The following is a 14366-nucleotide window of genomic DNA, read 5'->3' as shown; positions in this document are numbered from 1 at the left end:
GGGGCGGGGGGGGGGGTGGAGAAAAATCGCGCAAAAAAAATTATTCTCTAATATTTAGAAAAAATACTCATTTTCTTTTTTCTTTCAAAGTTGGCTTTTTGTTGATAGCATTTCTCTGCTTCCTGAGCCTTTCGAAGTATATTATCTGGTAGTATTTCATGGTGTTCACTAAACATATCTTCTTGTGTATTCATATTTCACTTTTTGAGTTAATTATTTATTATTGTGTAGTTTATTTTTTAGCTTTTTGCACTGCGATTTGTTTCGTTAAATAGTGTCTAATGGATCAGCTGATCGGTGTATGGTTGGGATAATGGGTTATGTTTGTACCGCAAGATGTCGCTAGGGGTTATTGAGAACGTGTAAAATACCAGTAAAATAGCATAGGACGCGTGTAAAACTGGGAACGTCTGTTAAGTGAAGAACGATTGGTGGGGCGTGTAAAATTCGACTTACCGACCTCCAAACGCCCCTGTTAACCTGCACTTTACACGCACGCATTACATAATGTTCATTCATTAATAGTTAATGAATATCGTTTAAAATAAATGGACCATTTCACTGAGAGAAATAACCCATTTAATTTTCTCCAAATAAAACTCGTTTTTTTCCTCTTCTTTTCAGCAATATTTTCATTGAAAATTAATAAACTCATATATTTATTTTCAACGAAATTTGTCACAAGAAGCTTGGGACTGGTCATCGCCCGGGGGCCTTCAGTTTGATATTTATATAGACATTAATTTGTATACAAAATATTGTTTGTAGAATGAAGAAGACAATAAAAAAATTGCTAAATGATTGGTGATGATTGGTGTTATATAATTGAATAGGAAAACTGGTAAGTTGTTTCACAAAAATCATATATTTATTCAAATAAAAAATTCTTAATAGGACATGGACCATTCATTCATTCTAAATAAATCAAACAAACCATTGACTCCGAATGGTTTTTATATGTTGATGAATGTTTTTGCCTTTGCTATCTAAAGAATGATTTCATTTGTATAAAATAAAGTTTTCATTTGGATGAGGGTAGCATTATTTACATTTGAAACAAGCTACTTATTTGATGCGACTAAAAACACCTGCAAAAATTCATCTTACGATTGAATAAAAGCAGTGTTATGAACTATCGAATAAAGTTCTATATTCGATTTTCCAATTTTACTCAATATTTTCTTGGCATAAAAAAATCTTAATGTTTAGAAAATTCAACTAAAATTTAAATTTCATCGGAACTTGATATTATAAATGACGAGGGAGTACGCGAATTGGATTCAATATTGAATTGAAACTCCAACATTCTGAGAATTTAATTGCTTTCGAGAATTAATTCTCCAGCGAAGTGTTAACCTATCGTAATACAAATTCTATATTCTCCTTCGTTATTAATAAATCTTCGAAATGTAATAATTTCCGAACAAAAAAATTTTTTTGTGGTTTTTGTAGCTGTTAAAATCTCTAACGAAAACTGTCCCCCACAATATTTTCCCCTAAAATGACTCATTATCAAGATAATCTGGTATCTGAAAATGTGAAAAATGAACATGTTTTGTGACGTTTTATCACCTCACTGTTGACTCCTGATATGAGATTCCTCTGTGGACAGTTCGTTTATGGAATATTTACGATGGAATTCCATGTTGATCATTAACCCGTCAGTATCTCACTCGCACTACTGAGACAGCCTCTAGGTTGACTATAGCGTTGTGTGAGAGAAAATCTCACGTGCGCCTAACGACGAGCTAAATAATTTCAAGGGGAGACCGGGGTGAAATTTAAAAGTCTGCTCGGCTTGAAGAGCCATTAGACAACTTTTGATATATGAAGGTATATATTAAAAAGTAAAAAAGAATCACGAATCCGATCGGTTTTGCAACGTATATTCACCGAAAACGTCATTTTTCACGTTTTTGCTTTAGAAATCGTCCTTGCACTACAGTTTTCATCCGATTTCAACTGTTTTTTTTCAGTGTTCGTTGTACTCCAATGAACAAATCTAAATATGCGTTTTACTCTTCATGTAATGGATCATGAGAAAATAATTTTCTTAATTTTCGATTTTTTTTCATCTCTTTATCAAATCCCAAAATTCGTTGTTTTTCCAAACTTCAAAAATTGTATCATCACTTTTTTGGCCATCGAATTCCAATTACATATGATTACAACGTTCAATAACAAAAAACAACAATTTTTAGGATTTGCTGACGAGAGGAACAAAAAATCAAAAACTAAAAAAATCAGTTTTTCACCATCTATTATATATAGAATTGATATTTGGATGCAGCATTCGGCAAATACGTAATAGAGTAACACACTTCAGTTTTTGCTTCCGAATGGATGCCTTGTAGTCATGATTTTTTTCGACTTCCTAATTTTCGGTGGAAATGCCTACACTGAGGAAAAAAAATTCTAATATCTGAAACATATTTTCTTGAGACAAGTAAATTTTCTTCAACTGTTTAATTCTCCCAGGCATCTCAACTCACGTGGCCCGAGAAACCCGAGTGGAAATTTTGGTCAGGTCCAAGTCAGGACTGGATCAGGTCAGGCTTGACGATTGATCAGAAAATGATCTGATGACTGTATCAAGTCCTGATCAGTCATGTAACGCGGTTTTTAATCAAGACTTGATCAGGCCTAATAGTTCCGGATTTGATCAAGCTGACGTATTCAAACCTGATGACCTGTCTGCCGGAATCAATAATAATTATTATACTCCAGTGAATGAGGTCTGGAAATGCATGGTTTTGAAAGCCAGTTTGCGTTTTTGTATATAAATCAATTTTTTTTATTGTAATCAACATATGAGACCAATCAGGGTGCTCACCCTCCAGGGAGGGGTGGAAAAATTGAAAATTACCCCCAAAAACGTTTTTTTATAAAATAACTCCAGAAATACTCGAGTTACGATATAAAAGGTCCCGAGTAGAAATTTAGTCAGGCAGACCTGTTGGCAGAGAAGGCCCTGCTCCGGTATCGACACGGTATACCTGATTACGCCACGCCACATCAGGGCCTGAAGGGGACCATTGCATGTTCACCTTACCAATAAATTCCAAACTTTAAGCAGGCATACCTGATCATGCCCCAGTCAGGGCCTTTTGAGCGTACCGTGCTAGAGAAAAATTATAGTTACATCAGGCATTTCTGATAAGGGAAATTTCGGGGTCTTTTTCAGCCTATTTTGATTGAACACGAGTGCTTGTTGTGTATACCGGATACGGCCAACTCGACCGGCCATGATCAGGACCAGGTAAGGTATGCCAGGAATCCTTAACTTTGAAAATTCTATAAGTTCAATGCGGCGAACCTGATCCGGCAATGATCAGATCCGGATAAGGCATGCCGTACGGGACTTAGAAAATTTTTTACCAAACAAAGAGTCGGGGTGGAAATGGTAAAAGGGGCTGGGTCGGAGGGGAGGGGGGATGATGATCAGGAAAATTATACTAATTGATATTATTCTAGATTTTGTTCAATACTACAATTTTATTGGGAGTATTATTGATATACTCAAAACAAACGATCATTTTTAAGAATGGTACGGTGGTCGAGTGGATAGGGTACAGAACTACTACGCGGACGGTCCCGAGTTCAAGTCCCACTCTGGGTGATTTTTTTTCTTTTTTTTTCTCGACCCGCCGATTCTGGAACCACTATTTATTTATTTATTATTTATTTTTAGTCCAATTTAATAATTCAGTTAGTAATTTATTAATTTGTAGAAAAGTCTATGCCAGGTAAGGGCGAAACCAGGCCGCCTGTCATGGTCCTTATCAGGTTTAGAAATTAGGTCCTGATCATGTTTTGTGTTACATTTCCTATCAGGCCCTGATGTGGTAACTGCAACAGGGCTGGATCTTTTCTACGGCACAGCGGACCAGGGCCTGACCAGCCAAATGCTAAAATTTCTACTCGGGGTAAAGAACAAAGTTGTAGAGTGCGAAATTCTCTACAAAAAAGGTCTTGATGACCTCACCCCTATTGTTAACAATTGATCTAGGGAGTTTTGAGTTCTAGTAATTTTGTTTTCTGACGTTTGAGTCTGTCTAGTTCCCACGCGCATTTCGCGCCTTTAGTCAGTATTTTCCAAGATGGCTGCACGACATGTGCCAAAGATTTGTACGCTACTTGATTATATGAATAAATATATTAATAAACGTTAAAACTGAGTAAAAAGTGTTTTAAAAATATCCCAGCTGAGGCCTACTATCACACCTATTCTGCATCGTTCATCCTCCAGAGCCGTTGGAAAATGTGGGGTGAGAATTTTTTTTTAAAAACATCGAAAAAAAAACTTTTTTCAATTTTTTCGTCTTGCTGAACGTTCAAAAAGATTCCAGCTTCAAGTCTAATTTTTTTTCACCCCATTGGGAAGCAATTTTCATGTAATTACAACTTAAAATTGGGTATAACTTTTTTGTTAATTGATGAATGTTTTTTTCTTTTCATAATTTTTATTATAGTTTTTCCGACAGTTTTTGTAGGAAATATTTTCCTCTACCTCCGACAGGTAGTAAGTTGAACGCGATTTTCTATTTCTACCCCTCCAGGTAGGTTATGACTGAGAATCCTTGGTGCGAGAGAAAACACAATGAGTATATGTCGGCGCCGCTCGCACGCACACCAGCCTCTCTTCGACTCAATGTGCTTGCGCGTGACGTCACCGTATAGTCAGAGTGTCAGAAATGAGCGTGCGACAAATTTTTGTGTTTTCCCGAAAATTTGTGCCAAAAGGTCGCATAATGACCTCTCCAGGGGAGAGTGAATCTCCACGTTTCAGATGATTTTGAATCATCTGAGCATAACTTTTGGGGACATTTTTGTTTAAATTTTTTCAAGGGAGATTTTCAAATTTTTTCCGAATTTGAGCCAAAAGGTCGCATAATGACCTCTCCAGGGGAGAGTGAATCTCCACGTTTCAGATGATTTTGAATCATCTGAGCATAACTTTTGGGGACATTTTTGTTTAAATTTTTTCAAGGGAGATTTTCAAATTTTTTCCGAATTTGAGCCAAAAGGTCGCATAATGACCTCTCCAGGGGAGAGTGAATCTCCACGTTTCAGATGATTTTGAATCATCTGAGCATAACTTTTGGGGACATTTTTGTTTAAATTTTTTCAAGGGAGATTTTCAAATTTTTTCCGAATTTGAGCCAAAAGGTCGCATAATGACCTCTCCAGGGGAGAGTGAATCTCCACGTTTCAGATGATTTTGAATCATCTGAGCATAACTTTTGGGGACATTTTTGTTTAAATTTTTTCAAGGGAGATTTTCAAATTTTTTCCGAATTTGAGCCAAAAGGTCGCATAATGACCTCTCCAGGGGAGAGTGAATTTCCACCTTTCAGGTGATTCTGAATCTTTTTTTTTTTCTTTTTCATTGGAGATTTTCTTGAAAATGATTTTCAGGTATGTTGTAAATGTGCAAGGAGTAAATGCAACACGGCTGTGTCTGCAAAAAAGCTGGGCTAAATTGCAGTAAACGGTGCAAAGACTGCACTGATGATGATAATTGTCTGAATCAACCTGTCACAAACTCAGATGAACCGGCAGAGGAGGCCCATGTTGAAAGTGACGCAGATCAAGAAATTCGGCCTGTTCGGAGGAAAAATATCTACAGATATGATTCAGATGATGAAGAGGAAGAAGAAAACGAAGAAGGAAGAGGCGAAAGTGACGACGATGATGAGTTCGGACTGGTCGATTTTGATTATTATTGATATCTAGAATGAAAAATCGAATTAGAAAATCCGCATTGAAGAAGAAAAAAAAATGGTCCCCAAAAGTTATACTTAGATGATTCAGAATCACCTGAAGTGTGGTGATTGACTCTCCCCTGCAGAGGTCATTATTAGACCTTTTGGCCCAAATTTGGAAAAAATTTGAAAATCCCCGTTGAAAAAATGAAAAAAAAAATTTCCCCAAAAGTTATGCTCAGATGATTCAGAATCTCCTGAAACGTGGAGATTCACTCTTCCCTGGAGAAGTCATTATGCGAACTTTTGGCTCATATTCGGAAAAAATTTGAAAATGTCCCTTGAAAAATAAAAATAAAGCATCCCCAAAAGTTATGCTCAGATGATTCAAAATCATCTGAAACGTGGAGATTCACTCTCCCCTGGAGAGGTCATTACCAGACCTTTTGGCTCAAATTCTGAAAAAATTTGACAATTCGAAAAAATGAAAAAAAAGTCCCCAAAAGTTATGCTCAGATGATTCAAAATCATCTGAAACGTGGAGATTCACTCTCCCCTGGAGAGGTCATTACCAGACCTTTTGGCTCAAATTCTGAAAAAATTTGACAATTCGAAAAAATGAAAAAAAAGTCCCCAAAAGTTATGCTCAGATGATTCAAAATCATCTGAAACGTGGAGATTCACTCTCCCCTGGAGAGGTCATTACCAGACCTTTTGGCTCAAATTCTGAAAAAATTTGACAATTCGAAAAAATGAAAAAAAAGTCCCCAAAAGTTATGCTCAGATGATTCAAAATCATCTGAAACGTGGAGATTCACTCTCCCCTGGAGAGGTCATTACCAGACCTTTTGGCTCAAATTCTGAAAAAATTTGACAATTCGAAAAAATGAAAAAAAAGTCCCCAAAAGTTATGCTCAGATGATTCAAAATCATCTGAAACGTGGAGATTCACTCTCCCCTGGAGAGGTCATTACCAGACCTTTTGGCTCAAATTCTGAAAAAATTTGACAATTCGAAAAAATGAAAAAAAAGTCCCCAAAAGTTATGCTCAGATGATTCAAAATCATCTGAAACGTGGAGATTCACTCTGATTGGTCTCGTATCCCCAGTGGAAAAACCTAAGGCAGAGGGTAACATGCCTGATCAGAATTTCGGATCGGACTTGGTCAGTTTCTGATCGAGACCTGAACAGAATTTCCACTCGGGTATGAGTCAATTTGAGAGTGAAATTCGTAAGTGTCCTGGTAGCTCAGATGGTAAGAGCACCCGACGCGACATTGGGAGGTCCCGGGATCGATTCCCGGCTAGGAAGTTACTAATTTTTTCTCTCAAAAAATTACATTTAATTAATGCCTAATGATGGAAGGCGGAGAAACCCTAGTGGAAAAACCTAAGGCAGGGGCGTAACATGCCTGATCAGAATTTCGGATCGGACTTGATCAGTTTCTGATCGAGACCTGAACAGAATTTCCACTCGGGATGTTGATTACAATAAAAAAACTGATTTATATACAAAAACGCAAACTGGCTTTCAAAATTATACATTTCCAGACCTCATTCACTGGACTATTAGTGATAACTAATTCCAAACAATAGATAATTCAATTTTTCCACGATAAATGGCCTCTCCTAATGGATCCTTACCGTAATTACCGTTGAAAAAACCTCCGTATTTTTTCGGATGGTGGGAAGCGAACCGGGGAACCTACGATTACTAATCCTAAGCCCTAACCACTAGACTATCGCGCTATTGTTATTACGGGGACTCCGTTTTGCCTATATGATCTGTATCTGGGTATGTGTTGATTTTGAGATTATTTATGATCTCGCCGATTTGCGCGTATATTCAGAGAGAGAATATTTGTTTAGTTGAAATTTTATCCATTTCATTAATGGATAATAATCCTGATAATCATAACACTAATGAACAAATGGGAGCTTGACATGGTCAAGTTCTCATCAGAAATCATCTGATCAGTCAAATCTTACGAAAACTGGATCAAGTTCTGATCATACTTCAGGCGGCCCTGAAGCAATTTCCACTTGGGAAGGTCTCATGCTTCAATATATTCTTTTTCTCAAGTATGATTTTGTCGTAAATGAACTCACTCAAATCGCGTATAAGAACGGTCAATCTTCAAGTATTTATTGTTTTCATAATTTTTTTGTTATGCAGTTGCAATATTTCGCTATGTAATACATTCATGATATTATGCGCAACGATAGTGATAAATGAGAATTCATTCGAGTTCCGTGAACCGCAAGCATTCAGAGATTCAAACCATTGAAAATAATTTACTTCTCTCAAGTAAATATGGTCTACATATCAGAAATTTTTCTCTCAGCGTAGAAATGTCATGAAACGTGAAGAAATTATGTTTTTATAAACTGTCCAGAACTGTCCCTATAACTCGTGAACGATGAATGCAAAGATGCTGAAATTCTGGCTGCTACTTGGTACTACTGATAGTCAAGTTTGTCCTAAATTTCAGCTCGATCGGTTAAGCGATTCCTGAGACAGCGATTCCTCAAAAATCGTTTTTTGCAGATATCTTCTTAACCATGCGACGGATTCCAATTTTTTTTTCAAAATACTCGTCATGATGATACCTATTCAATTGGATGGAAAAAAAACCATTCCACCCCGAGCAATGTAGTTTTATTCTCGTTTTTTTCATTTTTTCACTGAAATTGTTGTATATATGATAACTTAAAAAATGATTGAGATGGAAACTTGAAACTTGGTATGATTTTAGGTCTTATGATAATAAAGTTTGGGATGGTAGATGAACGGAATCGGACCCTTTGTTTCGGAGATATTCAACTTAGTATGTAAAACTCTTTTGCTTAATATCTCAAAAACTACTGGTCCGATTTCATTTTTTTTTTCAAAATGTCTGTCTTGATATCTTCTATCTAGATCTAACAAAATATGTGTACCATCCCATTGAACAGTTTAGAGATATTGACGGTTTTCTATTTTTTTGGTTTGAATTCAGTTTTGCGCATTATGACATGGGTAAAACTCAGGGAAACCTCTTGAAACTTTGGCTTATAGGATTGTCAAGAAACATTCCTATATCAAATTTTAGATCGATATATTTGATTATTCTTGAGATGGAACAATTTACCCTATATTCTTGATAACAAAATAATCAACGTATTTATATTTCATCATTCATTTTCATATAAGCATAGCCGAGAAAGCCATATAACATGAATATATAGTTTTTTCAGATTTATTTTATAGAAATAGGGGAAAATGAGACAAAGCTTTGATGACCGCCACCGCACCCTACCTGCGTGACCACTATTGTTTCTCATATTTATTCATTCTAATAATTTGTTTATTCTGACTAGATGATTCACGAATGGTCATCATGGGAAGTATGATTTTTCCATAAATAGATAATAATAGCTACCGATATTTATCATGAAGTATGAGTGGGATTGGCCTTACTATTTCCAAAAAATGGTAATACTTATGCCTTCATTCTTTGAAAACATACATCAAGATCCATTCAGAAGCCTACTACACCCAATGAAATTGATACCAGTGAAACCAATGAAATTGATAGAAATGAGAGTAGGAGATGAAAAATGCATGGAGAGTTGCAGTCAGATGTAATCTGTCAAATGGCTTTTGTCACGCTACTTGTTTCATTGGGATATAACAAATATTGAAAGAAAAAGTTGGAACCGGACTGAAACTGTGGTGGAAAGAGTATTTTTAAGGTAAAAAGGTGAAAAATGAGGTTTTTGGTGGATATACGGGGCGAAACCGATCGGTTCCGCGATTTTCCTTACTCTTTAATTTATCCCCTCATATACCCAAAGTCGTCTAACGGTTCTTAAGACCGTGGGAAGACTTTTAAATTTTACCGCGTTCTCTCCTTAAGGGGAGACGGAACCCCTTTATCTACATTAAATCTGAGAATTGTGTTTTCTCCTACAATTATTAATTTCTATCTATGAAATTACTTTATCGACTCGATTATCGCATTGTTGAGTCAATGAAGTAGTTTAATGAATAAAAAAAAATAATTGCAGGAGAAAACACAATTCTAAACATTCATATAAACGCAGGGGTTCCGTTTTCCCTTAAAGGGAATGGCTACGGTGACGCGTCAGGAAAATTCCTTTATTCGTAGTTTTTTTTCAACTGGCAAGGTGAAGTATATGACAATTCAACAATTAACGACGCACTAAATGATGATTGAACAATAAGGATATATTTTTATATTGACAAAATATTCACTTTTGAAAAAGTTATAAATTATTGAATGAGAGGCCTTTTCTCAACTGGCTCTATTCATATCACAGCCTTGGTTCATCTTAAACAAAACGATGATTCATTTCTAGGAATGAGACAAGTCCATCTATCGTTGCACAGGCGCATTTAAAACAAAAACAAGAATTGTCAGAAATAGAGCAATTATTCAATGAGCCCCATTGCGCGCCCTCATAAATGACAGCAATAACAACTGAAAAAAAAGAGTAGGCTAGAAAAAAAAAATTATGGCACGCCGTGCAATAAGTCGAGTGTATCGCACGTTGCGCTTCGCGCAGCGTGATTCAAACTCGACTTCTGCACGATGTGGCATAAAATAGTATAGACCACTCGGACATAAACTTCGTTTTCAAACGAAATTTGTGCCCTTGTACTCTAATGTACTATTAGTGCCCGTGGAATAATAACGATTCTCGGAGTGAATCATCTCGTACAAGAATTATTTTACTGGAAAAAGTAGTTTTTGGATAATTGTTGGTACCAGGATGGAAAATCATGTTTCAAGAAAAGTACGTTCAAAGTTTTCCTACCTAGCCGTCCGCAGCGGGCCTGGTGTGCCTTTCTCGGACGGACGGTCACATATAAAAGTATAAGGTGTAAAAGTATAAGTTCATTTACGGGGTGATTTTCTCCTCCTGTGGGCGGATTTTCCAATACGACTGATGGTAGACATTTGCTGGTCAGGCTGAATGGGAAAAGAATAAAGTGACAATAGACTGCTACCTGAGCGCGAGGGGCACGAGCTCAGCGGCACTGCTGTACCTGCCCCAATACAAACGGTTATAACTCGTCTCGCTCTTCGAATTTTCTAATAAACCTTCATGAGTATATGTCTGAACGTATATACTATCGAAAAAGGCAAAAGAAAAAAGAACGAATTTTTCAAAATTTCACCGTGGCCATCCCCCTTAAATGAATAAAAATATAGATCACGAGAAATAAGGAAAATATTGAAGGGATTCCTATAATCATACAATCCTTAATCAATATTCCTGAAATCAAAATTCGACGCTAAATAAATTAGGGTTGCGCACGAGACTCAAATGAGACTTTATTTTGAAAAGATCGTCTGGCTCAGAAAAAAATGGAAACTTTTGGAACTGTCTGTCTCAAAAGCCATAGTATCATCTCCTCTGATCACAACTCGGAGATCATGTATCTCGTCACAATCTTCAATTTGTTATAACAAATTCTGTTAGTATTCTAACAGAAGAAAAAGTTTCAGAGCACTCAACCTTCAATATGAAATAAAAGAAAACTTCATTTTTTTGTGTTTAAAATTTAAATTCCAATATAAAAATATGTCCATGAGCGTTAACAGGCTTTCTTTTGTTTCTATGCTCAATTTCTTTTTCCACTTTCATAAACCACACATGTAGTATATTCATTGGAAATCTTATTAAACAAGTTTCAAAATGATGCTTGATTTGCAAAATTCTGTCTACTTTTCATTAACTTATCATATCGTTTTGAAGAGCATTTACTATTCTTCAAAATGGTGTATGATAAATCTGATTTAATTCATTTTTCATTAATTCCTTGTTGATTGTTTCTATTTTCTACATCATGTCACACCTCAGGAATGACAGTTTTTGCCATTTATCGAAGCTTTAGCCTTAACCAATCGGAATATATCATATGTCAGTGCGAAGGTCTCCTCGAGATCTTCAAATTGATACCCGATATAATCAATCCTATCCACTAAATGAATTGTTATAAGCGATAATGTAGCGATTTTAGTCTGTCACGTTTTGAAAATTTCCATGTTTCTCTTCATAATGACGAGATTTGTTCGATTTCCGTTCAAATCTATGAAGATAACTAGAGCTCAAGGGAAAAGGTATTAAATTACTTTGAAATTGACACCTGAATTTTTTTATTAAGGCTAATTTTCATTAACATCTGAGAGTTTTTATCCAAAAATTGAATTTCATGATGTTTACTATGAATTCAGCTTTGTTTGGATTTTTGATAACTATTGGTCAAGTAAATGAAACTATTCATATATCATTTCAAAGGATATTTGTTGTTATAAAACGTAAAAATCAGAGGAATTAGAATTTAAAAAATACTAATATATCTAATATATCGATCTAATATTGTAAAAATTGTTAATTAATTATAAAATAAATAATTTTTATTGTTATTGTTAATTGTTTTTTATATATATAAATTTAAAAAAAGACACCTGGCGAGCGCGCGCGATGTGCGCTTTGCGCCTAGTATGAATGATGGAACCGAACTCCTATCAAATAAATAACAATTGTAATCTAAAAAACACACTATTAGAAAAAATAGAAATTTCATGAATGAAATGATACACTGTCAGAAAAAGAAATGACATTTCCTGAAAAGTTCAGTAGGAAATTTAAAGAACGCACCCTTGAATTCGTGTTAGGGGAAAAAATCACAGAAGTTCCAATCAAAACATAAATATTCCATAGCATATGACACTGAATTTTTGAATAATCGAAGACCAAAGAATATATTTGCCTAAAAGTTTGTAATTGGTATTGATTTTTATGGAATAATTGGACTAAAATCTACAGTTTCTATAGAAGTCTTCATCAAATTGTGAATTTTAAAGCCCAAAATTCTTGAAATTTTATTGGAACCACTTCATGAAAGTTCATTTTATTGAAACCACTTCAGGAAAATTTCCAGGAAGTGAACGGGAAATTTGAGCCAAAATTGTCAATAATGTAGTAACTTTCGTCAGAATGACATTTGATTATGACATTTCATGTTTTATGCAGAATTCCGGGGGATTAATAAGTCTTCAGTAGAAAACGGAAATTTCACAATTTACATGAATTTTCAATTAAACAAGAAAATTCAGAACCCTAAATTTCTGCATCTCCGAATTTCCCCAAAATTTCCATGATCTTGCTGAATTTTCACGGAATACTTGAAACTAAATTTACTGCTTCCTTTCATGTTCCAATCGAATCATTAGAAAAGGAGTGAAATGCTTGATTTTACCATGACAAGATTTCCTGAAAATCCCGTGAGAGTATCACGTGATAAAAATTTCCGGGATTTGAGATGAAAAATTCAGATAAATATATTGCATTATCAAATAACATCATCAATTTCTTTTAACTTGATATGAACGATGCCGTTTTCATACAAACTTCACATCACAATTGCAATAAGTACTCACCTCTAAAAAAATTGAACTTCCACAAACATTTATTCCTTCTCATAACTTGATCAATGAATTACATCAATTTTCCAAAACAACTTAAATAAGAAATCACATAATTCACAAAAACACAAAAATGTATATCCACGATAAATCGATCGGTGTACTTAATCTATATCTGTCACGTTGTACGCGGTATACTCAACGGGTACCATCGGTGTGGCTTACCGAGCGGACAGCCGGTGACTGCGGTAAATCGAAATCGTTTGGTCTCGACCGAGTGTCTCCCGGGGGGCTTTTGCGACGGGGCAGGCAGCGAGGCGCTCTCTCGCCCTCCACTTTCAAAACCGGTGGGTCCAAGTTTCTCATGCATGTGTGTGTACTTATGCACATGTTACCGTATCACGAGACTGAACTGCACTGAGTGCGTTATCACAGGGATGTCCCCCGTGGAATTAAGTATAGGTCATACGTTATTGTTTCAGGGATGATGTGAGAGATGGAGAGGACACTGGGTGAACTATGCGCACTGGTGATTCCCTTTTACGATCTGTACAGGTCCTGTTGTGCGAGGATGGTAATGTGCTAGGGATTCAATTAAGTCACATGGGCTCGTTTCGGAATTCTGGGTATGTCGGGTCTCTGCTTTATGAGGAAGCAATAAACGTTTTCAGTGGGAATAATCAGCTGTGTGAAATTGGCACCCGACTTTCACGCATTGTAACAAAAATTTAGTATCTGATAGATTTTAACCTACACGTGATTGTAGTTCTATTTTTTTTGTTTGTAGTTGAAAAATAAGCGTCCAATCTATTTTTGAAGGACAGGAATTATTTTATATTCACATCTCAATTGACATTGGATTCTTATCTGCAATCGTTTGTAGTTGGTTGTAGTTTTGAAATTTTTTTAATCCGAATTCAAACAACTATCCAATCCATTTTTGAAAGACAGTTAGGAACTTTTTCTATAGTTTCAGCTTAAGTGACATGGGATTCTTATCTGCAATCGTTTGTAGTTGATTGTAGTTTTGAAATTTTTTCAAATCCAAATAAGTGTTCACTCGATTTTTGGAGCCCAACTAGAGAGTGAATGGTAGCTCCAGCCAAGGTGATATCGGATTCCTGTCTATCGTCGTTTGTAGTTTTTTGTAGTAATCGCAGATTTTTAATTCAATGAATGAAAAAGACGAATAAATTTTTTTGAAATGGTATCAGACAATTGA

At 35.7% G+C, this 14366-nt stretch overlaps 1 protein-coding gene across 1 annotated transcript in view; it reads right to left on the bottom strand.

The window, feature by feature from the left end:
- Positions 1 to 13377, bottom strand: part of LOC107042422 (torso-like protein) — a 250234-nt gene extending 236857 nt beyond the window's left edge. Inside the window, exon 1 of the mRNA XM_015263465.2 lies at positions 13160 to 13377. The gene's annotated coding sequence lies outside the window, so the exon portion shown is untranslated. The remainder of the gene's footprint in view (positions 1 to 13159) is intronic.
- Positions 13378 to 14366: the final 989 nt, after the last annotated feature.

This window comes from Diachasma alloeum, unplaced genomic scaffold (assembly GCF_001412515.2).
Source record: "Diachasma alloeum isolate Michigan unplaced genomic scaffold, Dall2.0 Dall_scaffold_00462, whole genome shotgun sequence".
Taxonomy (NCBI): domain Eukaryota; kingdom Metazoa; phylum Arthropoda; class Insecta; order Hymenoptera; family Braconidae; genus Diachasma; species Diachasma alloeum.
Note: the sequence above shows the minus strand (reverse complement) of the source record. Positions and strands in the feature narration are given on the sequence as shown.